The sequence below is a fragment of the Amblyomma maculatum genome, chromosome 7 (assembly GCF_055883805.1).
Source record: "Amblyomma maculatum isolate TAMU_Amacu chromosome 7, ASM5588380v1, whole genome shotgun sequence".
Classification (NCBI taxonomy): domain Eukaryota; kingdom Metazoa; phylum Arthropoda; class Arachnida; order Ixodida; family Ixodidae; genus Amblyomma; species Amblyomma maculatum.
In genome coordinates this window covers 11,812,568-11,840,437 of record NC_139350.1, presented here as the reverse complement: position 1 = coordinate 11,840,437, position 27,870 = coordinate 11,812,568, and positions in this window count along the sequence as shown.

Below are 27,870 nucleotides of genomic sequence, written 5' to 3'. Positions count from 1 at the left end.
TTTTTTGCTGGTGCTAACCACACTAAGGACCCTCTGCTACAAAGCTCTGGTTCTGTTACAATGATCGTTGTAGCTTCGTATGAATTGAAGTGCCCGCAGGGCAGATATGCGTGGACGTGAGCATACCATGGCAATTTCCGTGAAGAGACTATTGCATTTAACCAAAGGAAATACAGCGCTAAATTTTTGTCAAGCCACACAGAAATACGAACGGGACAGGCGCTGTCTCCAACCATGCTTATTTCTCTCTGTGGTTTTTAAACAACGCTGCATTTCCTTTTATTAAACAAAATGTCACACCAACTAGCCCATCAAGAGATACTGTAGACTATCGCAGTAACCTAAAAAGCTTTTGGCTTAGGCAATTATTTCCTGCTCAACCTAATATTTCCGCCTAGTTTACTCAAGCATTTGCAACAAAATAGAGTATTGTTTGTCGACCACAGGAAAGGAAGCTCGTAATAAAGGGGTTCTTGCTTCAATAAATTACCCAAAACACGAAATGATGGAAGCTTATCCTCTTAAAAGGGACGTACAACGATAGTATCCTAAGAAATATCGACTCAAATGACGTTTAATCCACCAAGTTTGCAACCAGAAGACGTGAAAAGCACAGGCCGTACACATAATACACCAGCTGCTGCGACTTCATTTTTATATTCGAATTCTTTTTTCCCTTCAAGCCCTGGGTTCCAGGTTATTCAAAACTCTCAGGGAGGTTTGGTCACTTCATATTAACAATCCATTTGTTAAGCGATCCGTAAGGCCGACCTTGCAACAGTGCCGGCATAAATTCTTTGTTTTTAAAAATAAAAAAAGCCTTCTCCAATTGCCGAATTTAGGTCTACGTGCTTAACGCGTACTCGTAAAACAACCTTGGCTTCTACGGTTTCTCTATAAGCACGAACATACAAAGGCGTCTCCTAGCAGAGAACGTAATCTCTCTGTCTGTTTGTCAGAATGTTGTCAATGTGAGTTTGCTTTTCTAACCTACTGTTTCCCCTGTACCTTCTTATAGCTGCAATTCGCCTTTTGTAGTCCAGCATGTACACCTAACGCTCAGTCATCCCCTCATAAGCGTATGGAGGGGACTGAACCCCTTTGGAGGAGCTTCAACTCAGAGATGAAAAATTACGCAGCGTTTGGGCGCAGACAACCTCCTTGATGAAGGGGGTTTGGAATGGCTCTTCTCCACTGCAGGCGCTGCATTTTAGAGGTGACTTCGTGCTCCAACTTCTGCACTGGTTCCCCGTAGAACGAGTGAGAGGCGTAGGGAGTATAATCCCCTCAGCCTATTAGGTAGTAACGGTAGGTGCGGATGGCACAGCCTGGCTACCTGCAACTGTATACCGAGTAGTCTTCTGTACATATATATATATATATATATATATATATAGAAGACAACCCTATATATAAATATATACGCGGGCGAGTTATGCACTGCGCATATCTCAATTCCAGTGGCACTACTCAAACAGCTTGGATTACGTGCCTCGTAAAGGGTACACCATGAGGGGTGAAAATAGCTGGGTCACTGGCGCGGGAGTAAGTAGGGCTTCGCTGTGAACCATGATGTTGGTTCGCGATGCGGGGCTGCTATTACTGCCCCCACCACTCGCCGGATTTTGTCTCCATCTCTCCCTCTACTGGAGCCACGCTTGCCACTCGAACCTCAAGCCGGGTATTGTGAGTTCGGACAAAAAATTTGACCCACAATTCTGAGACATCTTGCAACAGAGAAGTGGTTATGACATGTTTTGAGATGGCGTTAAGCGTAGGTTTATACGGATGGTCCCAGATTCCGATGCGTGGGAAATATTTGTTTCTAAACTCTTTCTGCGCCCGTAACGATCAGTTAACTGAGCCTTAGAAAAGCAGTGGGCTGTATTATCTAAAAAGGCCTTTGGGGCAAATGTTGAAGATAGCAAGATCCTTTTTGTGCTCATACAGACTGGTACTGCCTGAGCTTTATATGATTTACTTTTCGTTCCTTAAATCGAGAGTTTTGACGAGAGAGTAAGCCAAATTTGCTCAGTTTGCAAAACATAATCAGCATCATTATAAGCCTGACTATACCCACGGTAGGGCGAAGGCCTCTCCCATATTTCTGCAATTAACCCGGTTCTGTGCTAGCTGCATCCACTTGACTCCTGCGAACTTCTTAACCTTTTCCGCCCACCTAACTTTCTGCTGTCCCCTGCTACGCTTTCCTTCCCTTGGAATCCAGTTTGTTACCCTAAGCGACCATCCGTTATCCTCTCTTCGCACTACGTGTCCCACCCATGCCCATTTCTTCTTCTTGATTTCCACTAGAATGTGAGTAACTCAAGTTATTTATCTGGCCCAATCTGCACGCTTCCTATTCTTAAAGTTACCCCTACCATGTTTCGTTCCATAGCCCTCTGCGTACTCCTCAACTTAAGTAGAACCCTCTTGGTTAGCCTCCACGTTTTAGCCCCATAGATGAGTACAGGTAAGATGCAACTGTTGCATACTTTCCTCGTCAGCGATACCGGTAAGCTGCTAGTCATAATCTGCGAGTGCTTGCCAAATGTGCTCCATCCCAATCTTATTCTTCTTGTTATTTCCTTTTCATGGCCCGGATCGGCGGATACTACCTGTCCTAAGTAGACATATTCGCCTACTACTTAACCAGTGCTTCGCTACCTAACGTAAACTGCTGTTCCTTCCCGAGGCTGTTGAATATTACCTTAGTCTTCTGCATATTGATTTTCAAGCCTACCTTTCTACTTTTCCTGTCTAGGTCAACAAATCATTATTTGCAGTTCATCCCCCGAGTTATGTGGCAAGGCAATGTCATCGGCAAATCGAAGATTACTGAGGTGTTCTCCATCTACCGTTATCCCTAACTGCTCCCATTCCAAGTCTCTGCATGAATATTTCCTCTAAAACAGCTGTGAATAGTACTGGGGAGATCGTGTCTCCTTGCCTAACACCTTTCGTTATGGGAAATTTGTTACTATTATGCTGAACTATGGTTGCTGTGCAGTCACTATATATATATATATATATATATATATATATATATATATATATATATATATATATATATATATATATATCTTCCAGCACTTTCACGTACGGCTCGTCTACCCCCTGATTTCGCAATGCCTGAATCACCCCCGAGGTTTCTACGGAGTCAAGTTCTTTTTCGTAATCAATGAATGCTATGTATAAGGGCTGATTATATTCCGAGCATTTTTCTATCACCTGGTTGATGGTATGGATATGATCGACAGTAGAATACCGTTTCCGAAAACCTGCTTGATCCTTTGCTTGGTGGCAGTCTAAGGCTGTCCTGATTCTATTACCGATTATCTTAGTAAATACCTTATACGTAACAGACAGTAAGCTGATTGGTCTGTAATATTTAGGCTCCTTAACGTCCCCTTTCTTATGAATGAGGATAATGTTTGCATTCTTCCATTGTTCCGGTACCGTCGATGACACCAGGCACTGCGTATACATGGTGGCGAGTTTTTATAGCACTATATCCCCCCCGTCCTTCAACAAATCTATAGTTATTCGATCCTCTCCAGATGCTTTCCCCTTTTCGTAGTTTCTAATCCTTTCTTGACCTCGTCCTTTGTCACTGGTGGAACGTCTGACTGTTTTTCCTCACCGCCAATCTCAATACAGTCCTGACTACTTTGGCTACTGTAGAGATCAGTATAGAAATCCTCGGCTACTTTGACTATCTTGTCCATATTCGTGATGACGTAGCGCGCCTTGTCGCTTGTCGCATACATCTGGTTTTTGCCTATGCCCAATTTCTTATTTACCACTTTAAGGCTTCACCCGTTCTTTACAGCATGCTCAATTTTCTCCATGTTATACTTCCTTATATCGGCCACCTCGCGCTTATTGATTAGCTTTATATCTCTGCCAATTCTATCTGGTCTGTTCGATTGGAAGCTTTCATACACTGGCGTTTCTTAAATCTTTCGTCGCCTAAAACAGCTTACCGGTATCCTCTTTAACTATCCTACCGCCTACTTCTACCGCACACTCCGTAATGATATCTCTGATATTATTGTTCATTGCATCTAGAGTAATGTCGCCATCCTCGGTTAGAGCTCAATATCTATTCTGTAGCGAGATCCTGAACTCTTCTGCCCTCCCCCTACCGCTAATTCGTTGATGGGTTTCTTTCTTACTAATCTGTCGGGTTCCCTCTTCAGATTTAGACTAATTCGGGACCTCACCATCCTGTGGTCACTGCATCGCACTTTCCAGATTACATCTACATCTTGCATAATGGTGGGCGTTGAAAACAGTATGAAGTCAATTTCATTTTTAGTCTCCCCGTTAGGACTTTTCCATGTCCATTTCCAGTTCTTCCGTTTGCTGAAGAAGGTATTCATGATTCTTAAATTATTACGCTCTGCAAGCTCAACTAGTAACTCCCCACTGCTATTCCTAGAACGAATGCCATAGCCACCTACTGCCGGGTCTCCTGCCTGCTTTTTCCCTACCTTGGGATTGAAGTCCCCCATTAGTACAGTATACTGCGTCTTTACTTTTCGCATTCCCAATTCTACATCTTCGTAGAAGCTTTCAACTACCAGGTCATCATAACTACATGTACGTGCATAGGCCTGTACAAACTTCAGTTTATACCGCTTATTAAGCCTGATTACGATGCCTGCCACCCTCTCATTATTACTATAAAATTCATCTATATTACCCGCTATATACTTATTGACAAGGAAACCTACTCCTAGATGTCGCCTCTCCGGTAAACCTCGATAACACAGTATGTTCCCACAGCATATGCCGCATTCGGCCTCCTAACCTCACTAAGCCCTATGACATCCCCCTTCATGCCCCCTAGTTTCTCTAACAGCACTGCTGAACTAGCTTGACTAGTTAGGGGTCTAGCCTTAAACAATGGCAGGGTCAGTTTCCAAAAGCGGCCTGTCCAGCGGAGCCAGGAATTCTTAGCACCCCCTGCTTGCGTCACCGGTCTGACCGCCGCAGTGGTCAGTTGTTCCGCAGCCGCTGGTGGCTGATGGCCGGGGTTTTATGGGTCTAATCATGAGAGGTTGCGGCCAAATACTGCACCAGGGTGGCCAACTGCTGTTCTGGTGAGGGCGTGCTTTGCCGGAGGTGTTCACCGGCATCAGGTCGAACCCCAAACCTGTTTATGTAATTCCATCGACACGCAGAGTTTTCTTTTTTTTTTAATCCGGTGGAGAATTGCGCGGCACCGAGATTTGAACCCCGGTCCTCTTGCATGCTAGGCGGGTGTTCGGCCGACTGCACCAAAGTCTGCAAATATGGTTAGGCAAATTTTTTTCAATAACATTCTTAATGACACTTAGGATAGAAAAGTGTTTTAAAAGAACGGACCATATTCAGTTTCGCCCTTATATGCCGACGCAAATTTGGCACTCTCCTGTGCGAATGGGTAAGGTAGCTCCTTACAAGGAATGATTATAAAGGGGCTCTCATCGTGAGCGGAATGAAACAGGCTTGAACGACGACATGTCGACAGCCTGGTGGCAATTCATCAGAAACATACATACTTTTCACCTTATGGTGGTGAGAAAAATATTTTTTTAGGTTTACGTGAATCGCGGAACCTAAAATCGATAGACGGCGTGAACAGGCGGATCTCGCTTAGTGTCAAGAATTTGGCGACGTGACAGGATGTTGCGAAGCGCGCCCGTTGGCCTGTTTTATCTTAGCGTTATGGAAAAATACTACTTCCATTTATGAGAGAGCGTAAAAGTGTGCGCGGACGCAGAAAACATAAACCTGGCACTTCACAGAAACGCCTTAAATACCTTACAGAATCTTCAGAATCAGTTGCTAACTTACACTGGTGCTTTCTTTCACGTGCTTTATCAGTTTAACGACAATACACATATTCAATAATACAAGCCTCGAAGATTATGTGTCCAAAGCACAACAACAACCTTTTCGAAATCAAAGCAACAATATGGGATATACACCGGTTCGTAAGTAGTAACTTTACAGCACATGAATCAGTCCGAAATATATGACACGTGAAAGGCTGCCAGATGACACCGTTAGCTGCCAATAAGCTGATGTCAAGATAAGCGCATGGTGTCGGATGACAAAAAAAAAACATTCAAGCTATGCCCGGAATATCTTGCAAAGCATGAGACATGAGGGAATCTCGTAAAGACCCATAGGAACGCGTGACAGGGTGCATCCTACAAATCGAGGAACTCTGCTATTCAATAACAGACGGGGACCAGTCCTGCCGGAAGTGATTAGCTTGCACAGAAGTGTCGCATTTCAGGACTCCCAGGCCATTACCGTAGAGCACATCCTCGAGCTACTGCCCACGTGCATCGATTCTACCCTTCCGTTTATTGCGGAAAACAGGTATGTAACGCAGGGTCATTTGCATTCGGAATCGTAACCATGAATACGATTATTCAACATCATATACATTTATAAATAACAAGTAAGAATCAGTGTGTACCTACACCATGTCAGCACTCTTACTTGCACTGCGGTTTATTTGAAGTGTCTATATGGAAGATCAGAGATGCATTCTATTTTTACATATTCTCATGTATAACACTACAAAACCTAAGTGGTGTGTGTCGACGCCATCAAGCCTTCCCACTGACTTTTTGTCGGCGCACCCACCATCGTGTGAGGTTAAATGAACATGATTCCGATGCTTTCCTTTTCTTTTTTTTGTTATTTTTATCTTAGGAAGAGTCAGACCCAATCTTTGGTGCAAAAAAGAAATAGCCTGAAGCTATAAGCGACAATGAACTAACCACTGACATAAACAGGTTTCTTTTTTACTAACGTTTTAGACTTCTTACATCCTCCTTAGGCACGGTATTTTAATATAGAAAATTGTTATCCATGTCAAAACTATTTTACATGTTTCATGAAGTTAGAACAAGCAAACAAGCATCTAAGCAAGATATACGTGGGAAGATAAGAAGATAATCGTGCGCCATTCCTCCGCCAACAGTGCATCGCCACTCGACATTGCGCCGAATACAAATTCGGGCGAGCCGAGTCTACATCCACATAATCACGCCCTCAACCCTCGCATCTTACAGGACCGTTCGCACCAGACGTATTCGTGCTGGAACCTGCCTTCAAAACTTCGCGTTAGGTGCATTAGCTAGCTTTTCACCTTTAAAGGTTTCACCACAACTGCAAGTTCCTTACTTTTATTGTCTGCTATTTTCCTGAAATTTACGAGTTTATAACGTCCAACATTTGATATGAATTATTATATACACCTTCAAAAAAGGCTTCTCTGCTAACACAGTTTTTGTCCTTTTAAATCTGTCGTTAAAAGGCTTGGGCAGTTTTTGAATTCTGCCAATACAGTTACATCTCGAAAGCGAATAAAATTGTGGTGTAACTGACTTTTTGTTTTGATACGATGATAAAGCTGAGCATTAATTCATGGTTTTCTGTATGCCTTCCTACGGCGAGGGGACCACTTTAGCGCTCGAAGGCCCAGCGTGTGCGCGTAGAAAGAACTGATTTTCTCGTAAGCTATGTCGGCATTATGTTCATTATATATCCAGTCGATCTGCTGTCCCTGAAGAAAATTATTCTCTTTGTGTTGCACGGTTTATGTACTTGCCATCATTGTTATTTGTGCTGGATTGCGTGCTTTAGAACCGAAAAACAAGAGCCCTTGGAAGGGTCACTTTGATTATAAGGAAATATTCCAGTGTTATTTTTTCGACGATTCATATTTGTTATACAAACATCAAAGCACAACCGCGCAGGTGGAGTGGTTAAAGGAGCACTGAAACGTTCGCAAGACCACTAATCTCCACCTGCCTCTAGGTTTTTTACACCTTCCCGATTTCTCAATTCCAAATCATAACGGCAAAACTGTTGCGCCTAATTTTTTATTCCGCTTCAATAATCAGTGTTTGGCACCCATGTGAGCGACAAATGACGGCGAAGTTCGTTAGCGGATATGACGTTTCCTTCTCGCTTGGGCACTGCTTCGGTGATTGGTTGATCACGCAATTTAGATTTCACCATCGAATGTTCATCAAGCCCCAATGCAGAAGACAAAAAGAGTTTTAGTTACTCGTGCGTTCTAGAAGTGCTTGTAAATATAGGGACTTTAAACTTAAGTAATGCGGTGCTGTCAACATGCGCGGTCGAGCGTCTGCCTCGACGCGGAAGTTCGTTAGCGGATATGACGTTTCCTTCTCGCTTGGGCACTGCTACGGTGATTGGTTGATCACGCAATTTAGATTTCACCATCGAATGCTCATCAAGCCCCTATGCAGAAAACAAAAAGAGTTTTAGTTACTCGTGCGTTCTAGAAGTGCTTGCAAATATAGGGACTGTAAACTTAAGTAATGCGGTGCTGTCAACATGCGCGGTGGAGCGTCTGCCTCGACGGGGAAGTTCGTTAGCGGATATGACGTTTCCTTCTCGCTTGGGCACTGCTTCGGTGATTGGTTGATCACGCAATTTAGATTTCACCATCGAATGCTCATCAAGCCCCTATGCAGAAAACAAAAAGAGTTTTAGTTACTCGTGCGTTCTAGAAGTGCTTGCAAATATAGGGACTGTAAACTTAAGTAATGCGGTGCTGCAACATGCGCGGTGGAGCGTCTGCCTCGACGGCGAAGTTCGTTAGCGGATATGACGTTTCCTTCTCGCTTGGGCACTTCTTCGGTGATTGGTTGATCACACAATTTAGATTTCACCATCGAATGTTAATCAAGCCCCTACGCAGAAAACAAAAAGAGTTTTAGTTACTCGTGCGTTCTAGAAGTGCTTGTAAATATAGGGACTTTAAACTTAAGTAATGCGGTGCTGTCAACATGCGCGGTGGAGCGTCTGCCTCGACGGCGAAGTTCGTTAGCGGATATGACATTTCCTTCTCTCTTGGGCACTGCTTCGGTGATTGGTTGATCACGCAATTTAGATTTCACCATCGAATGTTCATCAAGCCCCTATGGAGAAAACAAAAAGAGTTTTAGTTACTCGTGCGTTCTAGAAGTGCTTGCAAATATAGGGACTGTAAACTTAAGTAATGCGGTGCTGTCAACATGCGCGGTGGAGCGTCTGCCTCGACGGCGAAGTTCGTTAGCGGATATGACGTTTCCTTCTCGCTTGGGCACTGCTTCGGTGATTGGTTGATCACGCAATTTAGATTTCACCATCGAATGTTAATCAAGCCCCTATGCAGAAAAGAAAAAGAGTTTTAGTTACTCGTGCGTTCTAGAAGTGCTTGTAAATATAGGGACTTTAAACTAAAGTAATGCGGTGCTGTCAACATGCGCGGTGGAGCGTCTGCTCACTGTGATGATGGTGATGGTGGCTTTGCTCTTTGTAGCGGGTCAACGCTGCCTTCTGGCGCGGCGGAGGCAAAAGTAAAAAAAAAAACTTGGAAGAAAAAGAACCAAAAATCCGCCAGTTCGCTATCGAGGCTCTACGGTCACAAGCACAAAGCTCACACAGCCGTCGCAAACAGCCATCGACATCTCGGGGTTCCCCGTTGTCACCATAAATCGAGATGTCGCTTTATTCTCCACTCCCGCAGGCTCCTCAAACTCCAAGGCAGCTGACAACGTTCGGATCTCGGAGGTCAGCAAAATTAATGGACAGTCTAAAGTCACCTGGCAATTCGTTTCTTTCGACGCTGCACAGATGGAACACGTTGTGTCGAGGTTGCCCGGGAAGCGCGCTCGCCACACCCGAGTTTGCAGCACTCCGCAGCGAGCTTCCGCTGGCAGGCCACTGCCCAGGCAGTTGTCATTTAGTTATTACCGGCAGATGACCTCCTTACTGGCCCTGCACAAGTCTAAGGTAGGGTTCGCCTTAGCTTCTGTGCGCCATTCTTCCATCTCTGCTTTTCACACTCGTTCTCGAACTTTCGCACAAATAGGACTCGAGTGATTCGTGGCAGCAGCAGCGATGGACGCCGGCGAAACACCAAAACGGCGACGCAGCTTTGATGACCGTCGCGTCCACTTCGTTGACACCCCCACAAAGGTGGTATGGAGCAGCGTCTGGTGGGCTAGGCTAGCTTTGGGCAGAAGGAGAAGGCGGTCCTCATACCACAGCTTCGCAGCGTCGTTACCACGGTAACGACGCTGATAAAAAGCGCTGCTACAAGTTGACTTAGGCAGGCAACCATGAGTGGTGGATAGCTTCCGATGCGTCTGCAGAAAGCTTCGTTTCTCACAGTTACCGCCCATGTCGAGCGCTGGGCGAGCGAAATGGGAGAGGGGCTCCTTTCCACATCGGGTGAAACCGGCTGTTTGTTTTCTTGTATTTAGAATTTTATAAACCGAGTAACTCCCGTTTCCGTGCGGCGATTCTCGTAATTCTATTAAACTGACGTTGGCACGGTGCAAAGAACCTAGAAGTTGCCTGCAATTAGCAGCTTGACATACGCCACTGTGCCCCTTCATGATGCCCGGCTCCTGTGCCGGAGTACATGGCTTCCATCCCGACGTCCGGCGTATGCATTTCGCTGGAAGCGAAACTGATGGCATCCGTGTGCTGTGCCTTGTCACCGCACGTTGAAGAACCCCAAGTGGTAAACTTTTGCGGAGTCCTCCACTATGGCGTCTCTCATTGCCTGAGTTGCTTTGACACGGTAAATCGTACAAACCTACAAACATCCAAAATCCTGTCAGTGTGCTCTGAAAATCTAGTTGGCTGCTTTTAAATTTGCGACGCCGTGCGTGGATAAAACTGTTTAAAACGTTTTCGACATAAGGACCATTCGAAACTGAGTCGATATTTTGCCGTCTCCTTATTATGCAGGATGTGTTAGAAAAAACAGGAGGGGTTAGCAACACATTCACAACTTCTAGCAAGCTACCTTTGTGTCTCAGGTGATCACAACTATTTTTCCACAGTTCAGTTCAGTTCAGTCGTTCAGTCGTGTCCGACCCTTCGTGACCCTATGGACCATGTCACGCCACGCTTTTCGGTCTCTCACTATCTTCCTAACATCACATAACTTCATCTGCAGTGCCTCGAGGATGCCATCTAACCATCGCTTTCGCTGCCTACCCCTTCTCCGGCGACCCTCAACCTTTCCCAAGATCAAATCTTTCTCCAGCGACTCCTCTCTTCTCATCAGATGACCAAAGTAGCTGAGCTTTAATTTTAGAATTTGACCCTCCAATGAGCAGTCAGGGTTTATGGTCAACAATATCGACTGATTTGATCTTCTGGCAGTCCAAGGAACTCTCAAGAGTCTTCGCCAGCACCACAATTCAAGCGCGTCAATTCTTCGGCGGTCAGCCTTTTTCACAGTCCAACTCTCGCATCCATACATCACAACTGGAAAGACCATAGCACGAGTTATACGGATCTTGGTTGGCAGATTAATATCTCTGCTCTTTACTAGGCGGTCAAGGCTAACCATTGCTCTCTTTCCCAGAAGCAGGCGTCTCCTAATTTCAAGGCTGCAGTTTCCTTCCGAGGTAATCTTGGAGCCCAAGCACAGAAAATCTGTCACAGCTTCCACTTCTTGTCCCTTGATGCTGCAGGACTTGATAGGGCAAGACGCCATGATCTTTGTCTTTTTATTGTTCAGTTTAAGCCCAAACTTCTCACTCTCTTCTGGTACGCGCATCAAAAGTCTCTTGAGTTCCACTTCACTTTCTGCCATTAAAGTGGTATCATCCGCATATCTGAGGTTGTTGATACGTTTTCCAGCAAGTCTTCACTCCAGCTGAAGACTCGTCCAGACCGGCCTTCCTCATGATGCACTCTGCATATAGGTTAAATAGGCAGGGCGACAGTATGCAGCCTTGCCTCACTCTTTTCTCTATCGGAAACCAATCAGTAAGACCATGTCCAATTCTGACTGTGGCCTCTTGCCCTTCATACAGGTACCTCAGGAGACAGATGAGGTGAATTGGAACTCCCATCTCTTGGAGAGCTTGCCACAATATGCTGTGATCTACGCAGTCAAACGCTTTCGCATAATCAATAAAGCAGAAGACCATTCAGGAAACATTTGAGGTCAAATCAAAGGTTTGCTAGCACTGAGGAAGCTCAACGCGGTTTTGATCTCGTCAAAACGGCCTTATCAGATAGTCCCGTAATTCAGATGTTCAACCTATATTTGGATGTAATCTTCACCACACACATTGAAAAAGGGTTTGAATGCTATCCTTTAGCAACCCGATGTAAGAAATTTTCATTGCGAACCTTGATCGCGGAGGAACGAATATATTCCGTGGGTGAACGAGAGGCTTTTTTGATGCCAGTTGCATGCGAGCATTGGAATGTCTACCTTCGAAGATGAATGTTTGCGCTGCGCCCTGGTCATCAGGCTTGAACTGGCATGTCACCCTCGAAGCTCCTACATGATTTTCAACCCAGATTACGGGTCAGTATTGCTGGAATTCCCTCTGGGAGCGACGTACACTGCATGGTTGTGCTGAAACTAGTTCACGAGAGGTTGCAAGCTAAGCGATGATAAACACAACAGTGTACAGATATCAGATGCGGTGCTAGGGCCCCAACAATTCGAAATAGTAACCTCTGCCGGGTAAGATTTCCCAGAGCTGAAGTCAAGGCATCTCGTTTATACATGGGTCCATTTTAAGCCCCACCATGGTGTTGCAGTGGTATGACGCCCGACTACTGTGCTGGAGTTCCCAGGTTCGATCCTGGCCGCCGGCGTCTTCGTTGCGATGGAGGCGGAACGAAGTGGCGTCCGTCGGCTTCAGTGCGCGGTAAAAACACCCAGAGGGTCAAAATTACTCCGGAGCCCTAGTGCGGCCTCCATTTATTTCTTTCCGCTCTCACTCCACCCTTCTTACGGCGTGCCTAATGTGTCCACAAAACAAGTGTTATAGATACAGCGTCTTTCCTTTCCTGCGAACCAATAATTATATTTCAAGTAGGCACAAAGGGAGGCTAGAATTCCTTTCTCCTATTTGACGATCGCATCTAGAATGCATTTAAATTAACTATCGTACCAGAAAACAGCTCTGACACTACATTGCCTTGGGCACTTCCTCCAAGCAGTCAAATACTTGTGGAGATCGCTAAGAACAAGCATCAGCTGAAACGACTACATCTGAGCCATATTCTGCTTCTCCAGTTGTTGAAACAAGCTCAACTCCTGCGTGAAGCATCGACACGGGACAAGGGCTGCGTCGAAGTGCAAAAGAGCGTCGTCCGGCCGACAGACTACGATACTGACTCTTCTGTTTTTGTTCTCTTGCTTCCTATGCTTGCACATGTGTTTGTTTGTTTGTTTTTTAAGTGGGAGGTGATGTTATATCCTGCAGAAGTTTCAGTTGAGTTTTGCTTCGTCCCTTGAGATCATCATTACCACTTCTCTCTCCCTTCTCTGGAAAGCACACGCTCGCACACGCTCGCACACACTGCTGTAACAAAGAGTCTACTCTTAGCGGCCGCCTGCGCCTGTTCGCTCCCTTCGTTCAGATACCGGAGAACACAGCCACTTGACAGGGGATTTCTGAGGAGTACTACTTCCATATGACCCCAAATATACCGTAATTACAAATCATCTGAAGTAGGCTTAATCTGCGCCTTTAAGGGCATGACTCACCAGATTTAGTAATTCCAGCTTACGGCTGCCTTTCAGATCATGACTTCTGTACTTCCTATCTGCCGCATTCATAATCACTAATCCCATAATGTGTGCCTGGCTTACCTCGAAAATCCTGTTTAGCCTATAGTATATATAGTAAGTTATCTATAGTATATATAGTTGAGAGCGGAGGCGGGAGACAAGGCTTTCACACAACGGGCCTTTCCCGCAGGCATCAGCCGACACTGCTCGAACGTCGTCGTCGTCCTCGCCCAAAAACTACCGAGATACTTCTTTTTCCACCTTATGCGCATATCAGCGCACGCGTCGCCTAACGTAACATTATTATCTCCAGAATCACCGGACACATACAGATCCCGCTTCAACCGGGCCGTAAGGCCACGTATGCAAGGCCTAGGTGTAATACCTCTGAGCGCCGAGGTAGGTAATTCGCACGGCTCAATTCCTTTCTCATCATCGTCCCTGTTCAGTGCTGAGCGAGTTTGCTGGCAGAGCAGTTCCGATCATGTCATGTGGTCTCGTGACGCCAATCAACCTCCCGAATTATCAGCTCCTTCTCATGCCACGTGCGAAATAGCACCTTCCAAAAGTAGGCCTGTGATTTTCGCCGAGATTGAAGCCACCTTTAACGATGATGCGGGATTTTGAGCAGAATTTGGCTTTTAATGATGTCGCGTATAGACAAGCTGCTGTAGCAGACCATGAAAACCTCAGCCATACTCCGATCGGTGACGGATACTGGTGCCCCTCTGCTGTGTGAATAAAATAATTAATTAGTTCGTTTTTCTGCAGTAATCAGGATTCCTTCCTCCATTTGGACGCTTTCTAAACAAAACATCGCTTTCAGCCCGGTACGCCAGTAAGACTCCGCGAGCTTTTCTGAGACGATTTCCTACGCAGCTGAAGAGGAATGGGGACGACATACCAATGCAGCCGCCACAGCTGCAGCAGCGTTTTCCGAGTGCCTCTCCTGGACCGTCAGCGGTAATGTCTGAGGTGAACCAGGCGCTTGTTCTTTCGACAGCCTGGCTCGTCCTCGGCCCAGGCGACACTGCGCGGTAGCGACGGGCAGCGATGCATAAACGCCATCTGCGTGCTCCATGACAAAAGCAGCTTCTCTTCAACCGAAACCAAGCGCAATCAACAAACCACGATTCCTGACCAAACGGTATGCCGTCGAACCCTCGACTGGAGCAACTGAATGTTATCTATACTTCGTTATTTATTGCGTGTCGCAGTTAAGAAAATAATTTATACAGCACATTTGCTTACTAACGTAAACTACAGTCCCTTAGTATGGGCACCCCCACATTTACAAACATAGCCAAATTGCAAACATTACTGAAGTATGCGATACTGAACGTAGGTTCCGTGCACTCGAAATTATGCCAGTCACGAAAATATGTAACGAAATATTAAAACACAGGACAAGGAATTACCGCCGAACAAGGAACAATTTTTTATTACACTGGCAGATCTGCCAATAAGAAATAACACACAATCAGAATGAATTAATCACGGCGCATACTTCGTGCTTGTAATAATTATGGGAAACAGATTACTTGGTATCAAACACCCAGCATGCGAAACCAAAAAATTAAAAATTTATCATCTGGCCTCATGTGCACTGCAGTTTAATACACAGCTTCACTTTATTCTCTCTAACGTTTGTATTTGGCTCATTTGCTTTATAAAAATGTATTGTGAAGGTTTTATAAGCACGTTCAGGATTTTTAGAGGACGGGCCTGCACATCCGCTGGATACTATTTTAAAAAATACTGCGTGTTTAATTTCGTCCTAGTATATAATTATGCAAAGGTAAAATGCCTGCTCCTTTGTTGTGTTTGCTTTTTTTCCTCTTGTTTTCATCGGCAAACAGCAATGTGTCGAAGTGTGCATGCTACCGTCGCCTTTTACAGGGGGCACAGTACCCGTCAAGCAAATAATATTTCGAAATTGGTTCACAGCTGCTAAAACGCGCAGTGTCACACTTGTTCTGTGGACACCTGAGCTGCGCCCTAAGTTAAGGGAAGAAGGGGCGCCGTAGTGGAGGGCCCCAGAATATTTTCGACCACCTGGGGATCTTTAACGTGCGCTTACTTCGCACAGAACACGGACGCCTCAAAGTTTCGCTACTGAAACGCAACTACCAGCGGTTGCGATCGAACCCGGGTAGCCAACAAGCTGCTATCTGGCATTTTGCCCACCAGCATCAATGATCTTGAGTAAAAATATATTTGCTTTCACTTTGGTTGTGATCACTGTGCCCCGAAGTCGAGCGCCCTAAGCACTGCACCGAAGCGGCTGGTTGCAAAAGCATCTACATTCCTTTGGTCGTAAACTTGTACAGTTTTTATGGATTGACAAAAAGAGCTGAACGTATGAAAAATCTCGATCAAAAGCAACAGGTGTTTAAAATCTGCAATTGTCCTCTGGATCCATTATAATAGAAAAAAATAAGAGGAGACAATATTTATCCTTTGGCTTCAACGCTTTGTTTCATTCCAGCGTCCTTTATGAGCATCATGAGTACCATTAGATCGCTCAGCAGAAGCAGCTTGCATTCAGATGTCCGGGCAGATTTCTACTTTGTTGTCCTATACATTTATATATATATATATATATATATATATATATATATATATATATATATATATATATATATATATATATATATATATATATATATATATATATGTGTGTATGTATGTATGTAGCATTCATTGTATATCATTCATTGATTACCAAAAAGCATTTGACTTAGTTGAAACCTCGGCGATGATGCAGGCATTGCAAAATCAGGGGTAGACAAGCCGTACGTGAAAGTGCCGGAAGATATATATAGTGGCTGGACGGCAACCATAGTTCTGCACAAAGAAAGTAACAAAATTCCCATAAAGAAAGGTGTTAAGCAAGGAGACACAATCTCCCCAGTACTATTCACAGCTTGCTTAGAGGAAGTATTGAGAGACCTGGAATGGGAGCAGTTAGGGATAAGTTTAGATGGAGAATTCCTCAGTAATCTTCGATTTGCTGATGACATTGCCTTGCTAAGCAACTCGGGGGATGAACTGCAAATAATGATTGGTGACCTAGACAGAAAAAGTAGAAAGGTAGGCTTGAAAATCAATATGCAGAAGACTAAGGTTATGTTCAACAGCCTCGGGAAGGAACAGCAGTTTACATTAGGTAGCGAAGTACTGGAAGTAGTAGGCTAATGTGTCTACTTAGACGGCCAGGCCGGGTGTGGAGGCGGGGTTGAATATAAATCAAGGAACGGAGCCGGCCGAGTCGTCTGCTAGCCATGTGTTATATGCAGTGATCGCGTCTTGAATTAATTCTTTCGCAGCGTTTTTATCGTTTCATAAAAAGCATCCGTTACCAGCGCACTGTGACGCAATGTACGGCGCATCTCCAGCAGTACTATTTACTTAAGTAAACGTTCGAAAGTTATATAAAACGTGCAAGAGATTGTGTTTACTCTTCGCTGCTCGGCAAGCAATACGACCGAAACCGTACGAACTGATCGAGTTCACTTCCCTTTAACAAGCCGCGTGTCATTCCTGTCTTATAGTTCAAAATGAAATCACTTAGAACAATATCAGCTCACCATCTTCAAGTTTATGAGGAGTACTACCATCCGCGTTTAGCTACAAGAAACAAAATATGTTGGTTACCACGTAAACCTGTAATGGTTTATTTACTTAGTGCAGTGTTGCATACTTTTGTGCCGCTTAATTTTTCAAGCCTTTCATAAGTCCTGTGTACAGAAAAAAGTCGGATATAATGGACGTTAGGCACGTGACTTAATGATTTAAACAGGGGTCTCCAAGCACATGGTACATGCATTTTTGGCCAGTAACCGGTGATTGTTAAGGTCACATATCCATGGCCTAGGTGTAACGCCTCTGAGCGCGCAAGCAGGTCTTCTGTACGGTTCAATTCCTATCTCACCTTCAAATCTCTTCGGAGCTGAGTCAGTTCGCAGGCACTTACGATCATGTCACGTGGTCTCGTGACGTCATTGAACCTGGTGACTAATCATCTCGTTCCCACGCCACGTGCGAAAAAGCACCTTCCAAATGCATGCCTATGACTTTCGCAGAGTTTGAAGCCGCCTTTAACGATGATGCTGGATTTTCAACAGAATTTGGCTTTTAATGATGTCGCGTATAGACAAGCTGCTGTAGCAGACCATGAAACCCTCAGGCATACCCCGATCCGCGACGGATAAATACAAAACATCGCAGTCAGCCCGCTATGCCAGTAAGACTTCGCAAGCTTTTCTGAGACGTTTTCCTACGCAGCTGAAGAGGAATGGGGATGACATACCAACGCAGCTGCCAGAACTGCAGCAGATTCGCCTGGGCGCCTTTCTTTTGCCGTCCTTGGTAGGCTCCCCTGTGAACCTGGCGCTCGCTCGCTTGACATCTTCGCTCGCCCTCGTCCTCGGCCCAGGGGAAGCTGCACGGTAGCGACGAGCAGCGATGCATTAACGCCATCTGCGTGCTCTATGGAAAGACAGTTTTTCGTCAACCGAAACCGAGCGCCTCAAAAAAAATCTCGAGCGAGAGCGCTTCGTATTTTTTTAGGTAGGACAGCGTGTGTTTGGCGTTCATCATTTTCTTCTAAAAGGTAACTCGTTACTGGCTGGTGGCATGGGGGGCGGCCAGTTATTTTTATTTCTTTTCGGGCTGTGACGCCATGATTCTTGGCTACTCATTGCACACGAAGCATAATCTGTGCTCAAAGGCAAAAGCAAGACGTGATGGATAAGATGTGTAAATGCAATAAACCAAGTGTTTCATTTATACTATATTCAGTCCTATAGTGTGCGCGCACCACCTTTCTTGCGATGGTATTTAAAGAAGGGTGCACAGGCAGTAGAGAAGCAGCAGAGCACTACTGAGCAAAAACAAATCCTAAAGGGACGTTTCAATTATAATCTGGGTTGTGAATCCACTAGCAGTAAGGTGTGACGTCCACGCGGGCCGCTTCTCCTCCATCACTGCTGCTCGTCGCTTGCTATGGCCCTCTGCAATGGATGATACTCGACCATACTTCCGCGATCGCCCTCACTCCATGCTGGGATTTTCCTCCTGGGCATACACATGCGTTGGTGATTCTGACTCTGTTCCAACTTGATACCGGAAGTTGTATAACCCGTCTCTACACAACCAAGATCAGTTACCGCAGCAATGGGCCATATAATGTGACACTTTGATACCTTCACTTTCTATTAATCGGCGAACCTTGTCATCAACCAGGTCGGACACGTTAGGATTGACCACGCTTGATTTCCTTCGTGAGGTAAGGAGTAATAGTTAGCCTGAAATCCTATTAAGGAACTCTCACCTTGGTGAGTGCGTGGCTCCGATGTTCGGCTACGCTGTCCTAAAACCCACTCCCTCCCATCGCTTTCCTTTAATAGCATAAGTGAAACCGTTAACACACGGGGGCATTCACTGCAGGTATCTTGTAATTTCTCTTCATGCAGTTTTTAGCAAGTTGCTTCTTATGAATTTCCCTAATAGGCCTGAGGATAGTTGAGAGTCGGCTGACTTCGGGTCGACAAGACGAATGCTGGATGAATACTTATCGTGCTAACATTTGATTACGCTGTCGTTGCGTAACTTTTAACCATGGCGGAAGCTAGGTATAAATACATCTAGTACGTAGCGCTTTGCAATGTGCGCTTTGCCTCATATTGCGCTTTATCCGAGTTCTGACATCACTAGTCTCTCACATCACGCAAAATTCTCATTAAGTTTGCGGATTACCTAAAACCATTCGTGCTCTAACGAAGCACCATTTTAGCTGAATGATGTACCCCAAACTGACATCCTTAAAATTGAGTTTGACCCCATTTTTGCTAAAATATGGCCCAAATATAGGAATTTGTGAAGCGGTGGCCTTGTGGTAGAACATCTGCCTCGCATTCGGGAGCTAACGGGTTCGATCCCTGGTGCCGCCGGTTACCCACCGGTTTTTCAGTGGGTACAAGCTTTCCCCCGGCCTGGTGCTCGGCTCGTCTGAGGTGAAATGCTTGGGAAAAGGGGTCACGGCCCAAAATAGTTGCTCCGATGTGGCAGTGATCCTTTCCGCCATCGGACAACAATAAGTCCGCCTCGCGCAGCAAAAGCCCATTATGTGGCCCTTTTTTTTATTGTGCTTACTCGGCACGTCTGCATGAGCCCGTCAACAACTCGATGACTGCGCGAAGTCTTGAGTCAATTCCCCCCTCTCGCAGGGTCGAGCTTCCCTCAGCCTGAGGTCAACTCATCATTGAACTTCTCGAAAATTCCAACAATACAATACATCGTCGAACTCTGGAAGTTCCAACCAATGGTAATCTCGAACCACGCTTACAGGTTGAAATGTTCGAAACTGATTCCATCCCAGAGGACACAGCTGGGTTAGCGAATCTTCTTCCAAGCTCACCCCCTGAGGGAGCTGGGCGCCAAGGCCGGGGGTTAGCTTGTATCCAATTTCTGCCGGTGGGTGTCCGACGGTGGGTTTCGAACCAACCACCTCCCGCAGTCGAGACGGACGCCCAAACCACTCAGCCACGTTAAGTGGCCAGAGCTTACGATACCGCAGAGAGATTAGCCGATATTTGTGGTTATTTTGTTATTTTTGTTCCTCCGAATAATGTACCTAAAGCTCTTTCAAGGCTTGTTGTTCATCAAATTACTTCGTGTGTGGTCATGTCTCGAACATAGTTATGGAAAATTCAAACAAGGAAACAGCCATGGGATTGATGTCTCTCTTTTTTTTTTTGCTGGTGGTAACCACACTAAGGACCCTCTGCTACAAAGCTCTGGTTCTGTTACAATGATCGTTGTAGCTTCGTATGAATTGAAGTGCCCGCAGGGCAGATATGCGTGGACGTGAGCATACCATGGCAATTTCCGTGAAGAAACTATTGCATTTAACCAAAGGAAATACAGCGCTAAATTTTTGTCAAGCCACACAGAAATACGAACGGGGCAGGCGCTGTCTCCAACCATGCTTATTTCTCTCTGTGGTTCTTCAACAACGCTGTATTTCCTTTTATTAAACGAAATGTCACACCAACTAGCCCATCAAGAGATAATGTAGACTATCGCAGTAACCTAAAAAGCTTTTGGCTTAGGCAATTATTTCCTGCTCAACCTAATATTTCCGCCTAGTTTACTCAAGCATTTGCAACAAAATAGAGTATTGTTTGTCCACCATAGGAAAGGAAGCTCGTAATAAAGGGGTTCTTGCTTCAATAAATTACCCAAAACACGAAATGATGGAAGCTTATCCTCTTAAAAGGGACGTACAACGATAGTATCCTAAGAAATATCGACGCAAATGACGTTTAATCCACCAAGTTTGCAAACAGAAGACGTGGAAAGCAAAGGCCGTACACATAATACACCAGCTGCTGCGACTTCATTTTTATATTCGAATTCTTTTTTCCCTTCCAGCCCTGGGTTCCACGTTATTCCAAACTCTCAGGGAGGTTTGGTCACTTCATATTAACAATCAATTTGTTAAGCGATGTGTAAGGCCGGTCTTGGAACAGTGCCGGCATAAATTGTTTGTTTTTAAAAATAAAAAAAGCCTTCTCCAATTGCCGAATTTAGGTCTACGTGCTTAACGCGTACTCGTAAAACAACCTTGGCTTCTACGGTTTCTCTATAAGCACGAATATACAAAGGCGTCTCCTAGCAGAGAATGTAATCTCTCTGTCTGTTTGTCAGAATGTTGTCAATGTGAGTTTGCTTTTCTAACCTACTGTTTCCCCTGTACCTTCTTATAGCTGCAATTCGCCTTTTGTAGTCCAGCATGTACACCTAACGCTCAGTCATTCCCTAATAAGCGTATGGAGGGGACTGAACCCCTTTGGAGGAGATTCAACTCACAGATGAAAAATTAAGCAGTGTTTGGGCGCAGACAACCTCCTTGATGAAGGGGGTTTGGAATGGCTCTTCTCCACTGCAGGCGCTGCATTTTAGAGGTGACTTAGTGCTCGAACTTCTGCACTGGTTCCTCGTAGAACGAGTGAGAGGCGTAGGGAGTATAATCCCCTCAGCCTATTAGGTAGTAACGGTAGGTGCGGATGGCACAGCCTGGCTACCTGCAACTGTATACCGAGTAGTCTTCTGTATATATATACATACATATATATATATATATATATATATATTGTGAAGGAGAACAAGCAGAGACGCGGCCGTTCTTCTGAACGCCCAGCTTTATTCTATCTTCATCGTCGTCTCCTTTTTTCCTGCACTGTTCACTTCGTCGTCGCCTAGTACATTACACTCGGCCACGACTGCGCTCGTCCCTAAATGGAGCACCACGGCATCGCAGACATCTAATCTGCTGCACATGGCGTTTTTCTTGGGCGCTGTCCTCCTGTGTAGCCATGATGATATTCGCACCAATAATCTTTGCTTATTGTCTGTTTCACCGATTGGCGCGTTGCTCTCTATGCGGGACTCTTTGGGCAGTTGCCGCTTGGGCCTTCTGCCGAAGCCTTGATGATAGTCATGGTCCTGAACTTTTCTCCAATGCCAGTTATTTGCTGTTGACTTGCTCTCCTTGCTCGGTATTCGATGCTTTTCCCTGATCTGGTACTGCCATCGTGAGGCATCCGCAGTGGTGACAAAAATTGAAGAAGCTTCACCACAATACTTCTTGCTGCTGCCATCGTTTCCACCGGAAGCACCGTGCCATGCACAGCTTCCCTGAGTACGCCGGTAGGTGTGGTTTTTACCTTCCCGACGAACTTGCGCGGTATTCCCATCTCGCACACTGACATTGGCCGCAGTGAGGCCTTTTTTCCCTGGAATTACTTCACATTCAACTTCCTGCCCTTTCCGGATGCGGCGGAGTTTACGGGAGTGTTGTAACGCGGTGCGGTGGACAAAAATGTCCTCGCCAGTGTCAGTTCGGTTGATGAAGCCATAGCCGCCTACCACGTTAAACCATTTCACAGTCCCACTCATGCGCTCTCGGGAAACAGAGGCTTTCTTTGGGTGTTGCACCGCTTCTTGTTGGTGTTGCATGCGGTTAACCTCACTTTTAGGATGCTCGCCCACGGGCAGGCTAGAGGCGGTACGGCACGAGCGGAGCTGCACATTACCGTTTTCGATGGACAGAGCCACGTCCCCGGACATGAGGTAGTCTGCGCCCAAGATGAGGTCAGCCGGCAAGTCCGCGAACACCGGGACGCCCACCAGGACCTTACTGCCAGCCTCAGTCCGGATGCAGATATCGACTGCACCGACGGGAGCAGCGCTTCCCCCCAAGCCTTGCAGAGGAGACGAGGTCCATTGACTCATCGGGCCCGGTGCATGACGTTGAAGCAATGCCGTTCGCTGAGCACCGGTGTCAACCAGTGCGGTCAACTCGCCGATGCCGTCAACATGAACCAGCAGGAAGGGAAGAGGGTGGTTCTGGAATTGTATGCGTGGGCGGGCAGCATGAGGACAATCTTTGTACATGTGGCCCTGTTGTCCGCACGAAAAGCAACCGCGGCGTTGCTGTGGTGCTGCGGCAGATGTCCCGGCGGCAGCAAGGATCCCGCGACGACTGGCGGTGTCGTGCAAGGAGGCCGCTCGGTAGACAAAGACGGAAAGGCTGTCAGTGTCCAGTGTAGACATAATCGATGCGTGGGTGGCATCGTGAAGCCCGTCGACGATGTATTGTTTGGCTGCGGACGTGGGCCACTCGATGTTGCAGGCCTGAAGAAGACGGACCTTTTCATAAATGTAAAGGGCAACGTCTTCACCTGGAGCCTGGCGCCGCGCTCTCATCATCGTGAGTTTGGCGTCGTGCGCACTGGCCAAAGGCGTAAACGCAGCTAGGAGGGCAGAGGTCCAGGCCGACCAAGTGGTGTAGCGGCGGCCTTCGTACTGGTGCCAGGCGCGGGCGGCACCACGGAGATGGTCTTCCGCGACGGCGAGCGTGGTGGCTGGGGACCAAGCGAAACGCCGGGCCGCAGCGTCGACAAGTTCAACCCATGCTTCGGCGTCATCAGAGAAGCCACGGAACTCCGGAAGCGGTACCGGTGGTACTGGGCACCCAGAGGACATCGAGACGCGGCCAAGCGCTGCGGCGAAAGTGGCGGTTACCTCCCGGAGGGTTGAGAGCACTTCGGGAAGGAGGGCCGCCAGAGCCGAATCCGCCGAGGAGGCATGGACGCCGTTATCTGGTGGAATAGGGGTCCCAGGCGCCGAATGTACTGGCCGTGTGACTGCCCGGCCGCTTCGAAGGAGGAGCGGCGGGTCGTGGAGGGCCGGGTCGGGCCCGACGTTCGTCGACTGCGCCATTGTGAAGGAGAACAAGCAGAGACGCGGCCGTTCTTCTGAACGCCCAGCTTTATTCTATCTTCATCGTCGTCTCCTTTTTTCCTGCACTGTTCACTTCGTCGTCGCCTAGTACATTACAATATATATATATATATATATATATATATATATATATATATATATAGAAGACAATCCTATATATAAATATATACGCGGGCGAGTTATGCACTGCGCACATCTCAATTCCAGTGGCACTACTCAAAAAGCTTGGATTACGTGCCTCGTAAAGGGTACACCATGAGGGGTGAAATTGTCTGGGTCACTGGCGCGGGAGTAAGTAGGGCATCGCTGTGAACCATGATGTTGATTCGCGATGCGGGGCTGCTATTACTGCCCCCCCCCCCACTCGCCGGATTTTGTCTCCATCTCTCCCTCTACTGGAGCCACGCTTGCCACTCGAACCTCAAGCCGGGTATTCGTGAGTTTGGACAAAAAATTTGACCCACAATTCTGAGACATCTTGCAACAGAGAAGTGGTTATGACATATTTTGAGATGGCGTTAAGCGTAGGTTTATACGGATGGTCCCAGATTCCGATGCGTGGCAAATATTTGTTTCTAAACTCTTCCTGCGCCCGTAACGATCAGTTAACGGAGCCTTAGAAAAGCAGCGGGCTGTGTTATCTATAAAGGCCTTTGGGGCAAATGTTGAAGATAGCAAGATCCTTTTTGTGCCCATACAGACCGGTACTGCCTGAGCTTCGTATGATTTACTTTTCGTTTCTTAAATCGAGACTTTTGACGAGAGAGTAAGCCAAATTTGCTCAGTTTGCAAAACATAATCATCATCATTATCAGCCTGACTATACCCACTGTAGGGCGAAGGCCTCCCCCATATTTCTCCAATTAACCCGGTTCTGTGCTAGCTGCATCCACTTGACTCCAGCGAACTTCTTAACCTCATCCGCCCACCTAACTTTCTGCTGCCCCCTGCTACGCTTTCCATCCCTTGGAATCCAGTTTGTTACCCTAAGCGACCATCCGTTATCCTCTCTTCGCACTACGTGTCCCACCCATGCCCATTTCTTCTTCTTGATTTCCACTAGAATGTGAGTAACTCGAGTTATTTCTCTGACCCAATCTGCACGCTTCCTAACTCTTAATGTTACCCCTACCATGTTTCGTTCCATAGCCCTCTGCGTTGTCCTCAACATAAGTAGAACCCTCTTGGTTAGCCTCCTTGTTTCAGCCCCATAGTTGAGTACAGGTAAGATGCAACTGTTGCATACTTTCCTTGTGAGCGATACCGGTAAGCTACTAGTCATAATCTGCGAGTGCTTGCCAAATGTCCTCCGTCCCAATCTTATTCTTCTTGTTATTTCCTTTTCATGGCCCGGATCGGCGGGTACTACCTGTCCTAAGTAGACATATTCGCCTACTACTTCCCCAGTGCTTCGCTACCTAACGTAAACTGCTGTTCCTTCCCGAGGCTATTGAATATTACCTTAGTCTTCTGCATATTGATTTTCAAGCCTACCTTTCTACTTTTCCTGTCTAGGTCAACAATCATTATTTGCTGTTCATCCCCCGAGTTACATGGCAAGCCAATGTCATCGGCAAATCGCAGATTACTGAGGTGTTCTCCATCTACCCTTATCCCTAACTGCTCCCATTCCAAGTCTCTGCATGAATACTTCCTCTAAAACAGCTGTGAATAGTACTGGGGAGATTGTGTCTCCTTGCCTAACACCTTTCTTTATGGGAAATTTGTTACTATCTTTATGCTGAACTATGGTTGCTGTGCAGTCACTATATATATCTTCCAGCACATTCACGTACGGCTCGTCTACCCCCTGATTTCGCAATGCCTGCATCACCCCCGAGGTTTCTACGGAGTCAAGTTCTTTTTCGTAATCAATGAATGCTTTGTATAAGGGCTGGTTATATTCCAAGCATTTTTCTATCACCTAGTTGATGGTATGGATATGATCGATAGTACAGTGCCGTTTCCAAAAACTTGCTTGATCCTGTGCTTGATTGCAGTCTAAGGTTGTCCTGATTCTATTAGCTATTACCTTAGTAAATACCTTATACTTAACAGACAGTAAGCTGATTGGTCTGTAATTTTTAAGCTCCTTAACGTCCCCTTTCTTATGAATGGGGATAATGTTTGCATTCTTCCATTGTTCCTGTACCGTCGATGACACCAGGCACTGCGTATACATGGTGGCCAGTTTTTATAGCACTATATCCCCCCGTCCTTCAACAAATCTATAGTTATTCCATCCTCTCCAGATGCTTTCCCCCTTTTCGTAGTTTCTAGTCCTTTCTTGACCTCGTTCTTTGTCACTGGTGGAAAGTCTGACTGTTTTTCCTTACCGCCAATCTCAATACAGTCCTGACTACTTTGGTTGCTGTAGAGATCTGTATAGAACTCCTCGGCTACTTTGACTATCTTGTTCATATTCGTGATGACGTAGCGCGCCTTGTCGCTTGGCGCATACATCTGGTTTTTGCCTATGCCCAATTTCTTATTTACAGCTTTAAGGCTTCACCCGTTCTTTACAGCATGCTCAATTTTTTCCATGTTATACTTCCTTATATCGGCCACCTTGCGCTTATTGATTAGCTTTATATCTCGGCCAATTCTATCTGGTCTGTTCGATTGGAAGCTTTCATACACTGGCGTTTCTTAAATCTTCGTCTCCTTAAACAGCTTACCGGTATCCTCTCTAACTATTCTACCACCTACCTCTGCAGTGCATTCATTGATGATATCTCTGAAATTATTGTTCATTGCTTCTAGAGTAATGTCGCCATCCTCGGTTAGAGCTCAATATCTATTCTGTAGCGAGATCCTGAACTCTTCTGCCCTCCCCCTCACCGCTAATTCTTTGATGGGTTTCTTTCTTACTAATCTGTCACGTTCCCTCTTCAGATATAGACTAATTCGGGACCTCACCATCCTGTGGTCACTGCATCGCACTTTCCCGATTACCTCTACATCTTGCATAATGGTGGGCGTTGAAAACAGTATGAAGTCAATTTCATTTTTAGTCTCCCCGTTAGGACTTTTCCATGTCCATTTCCAGTTCTTCCGTTTGCTGAAGAAGGTATTCATGATTCTTAAATTATTACGCTCTGCAAGCTCAACTAGTAACTCCCCACTGCTATTTCTAGAACGAATGCCATAGTCACCTACTGCCTGGTCTCCTGCCTGATTTTTCCCTACCTTGGCATTGAAGTCGCCTATTAGTACAGTTTACTGCGTCTTTACTTTTCGCATTCTCGATCCTACATCTTCGTAGAAGCTTTCAACTACCTGGTCATCATAACTACATGTACGTGCATAGGCCTGTACAACCTTCAGTTTATACCGCTTATTAAGCCTCATTACGATGCCTGCCACCCTCTCATTATTACTATAAATTTCATCTATATTACCCGCTATATACTTATTGACAAGGAAACCTACTCCTAGTTGTCGCCTTTCCGGTAAACCTCGATAACATAGTATGTTCCCTCAGCATATGCCGCATTCGGCCTCCTAACCTCAATAAGCCCTATGAAATCTCCATTCATACCCCCTAGTTTCTCTAACAGCACTGCTGAACTAGCTTCACTAGTTAGGGGTCTAGCGTTAAACAATGGCAGGGTAAGTTTCCAATAGCGGCCTGTCCAGCGGAGCCAGGAATTCTTAGCACCCCCTGCTGCGTCACCGGTCTGACCGCCGCCGTGGTCAGTTGTTCCGCAGCCGCTGGTGGCTGATGGCCGGGGTTTTATGGGTCTAATCATGAGTGGTTGCGGCCAAATACTGCACCAGGGTGGCCAACTCCTGTTCTGGTGAGGGCGTGCTTTGCCGGAGGTGTTCACCGGCATCAGGTCGGACCCCAAACCTTTTTATGTAATTCCATCGACACGCGGAGTTTTTTTTTTTTAATCCGGTGGAGAATAGCGCGGCACCGAGATTTGAACCCCGGTCCTCTTGCATGCTAGGCGGGTGTTCGGCCGACTGCACCA